The sequence below is a fragment of the Penaeus chinensis genome, chromosome 11 (assembly GCF_019202785.1).
Source record: "Penaeus chinensis breed Huanghai No. 1 chromosome 11, ASM1920278v2, whole genome shotgun sequence".
Taxonomy (NCBI): domain Eukaryota; kingdom Metazoa; phylum Arthropoda; class Malacostraca; order Decapoda; family Penaeidae; genus Penaeus; species Penaeus chinensis.
In genome coordinates this window covers 40,531,528-40,532,619 of record NC_061829.1, presented here as the reverse complement: position 1 = coordinate 40,532,619, position 1,092 = coordinate 40,531,528, and positions in this window count along the sequence as shown.

The window sequence follows — 1,092 nt, the reverse complement described above, 5'->3', positions numbered from 1 at the left end:
TTTGTTTGTGTCTGTTTTTTTGGTCGTCTTTCAGCTCTGTTTTGTTTGTTTGTGTTTGTTGTGTTTGCGTTTTGTCTGTTTTATTGTTTGTGATGATAATATGATAATGTCTTCTGATTGTTTTTGTTGTTTATTTTTTGTTTGTTTTGTGCTTTTGTCTGATACTATTTGTTGAATAGGTTTATTGTTGTTATTTCCGTTGTTTGTTTGTTTGTGTCAGTGTCTGTTGTTATTGTCTTTGTCATCGTCGAGGTATTTTTTTTTTTTTTTTTTTTTTTAGAACCTCCTGTTCCCTTTCTTCTTCCCTCTCTCTTCTTATTTCTCCTTCTCACCTTCCCTCCTCCTCTCTCCCTTTCATTCTCCTTCTCTCCCACTCCCTCCTTTTCCCTGTCCCTCCCTTCTTCTCTCCATTCATCTCCCTTTCCCTCCCCTTCTCCCTCTCCCTCCTTCCCTCTCCATCTCCCCTTCCCTCTCTCTCCTTCCCTCTCTCTCTCTCCTTTTCCCTTTCCTTCTCCTTTTCCCTCCCCCTTCCTCTCTCCCTCTCCTTCTCCCTTCCTCTCTCCTTCGCTCTCTCGCTCTCTCTTCCTCTCCCTCTCTCTCTCTCTCTCTCTCTCTCTCTCTCTCTCTCTCTCTCTCTCTCTCTCCTCTCTCTCTCTCTCTCTCTCTCTCTCTCTCTCTCTCTCTTCCTCTCCCTCTCCCTCTCCCTTCCTCCCTCTCTCTATTTCTCCCTCTGTTTCTCCTTCTTTCCAATCCCTTCCACCGTACCAGTTTTTGAGGAGCTGACGGGTCTAACATACTTTAAAGAAATGCCTGTAGTAAGGGCAGACGTTTTTAAATGTTGATGTCGTTGAAGTCTTGGCAGACGTTTTTAAATGTTGATGTCGTTGAAGTCTTGGTCTTGGAACGTGGGATTTCAGAGCTTCGAAGGGAGATGAACATAAGAGAAAAAAATAGATTTAGATCGACAGAAAATTGGATTTAGATCGACAGAAAATTAGATTTAGATCGACAGAAAATTAGATTTAGATCGACAGAAAATTAGATTTAGATCGACAGAAAATTAGATTTAGATCGGCAGAAAATTAGATTTAG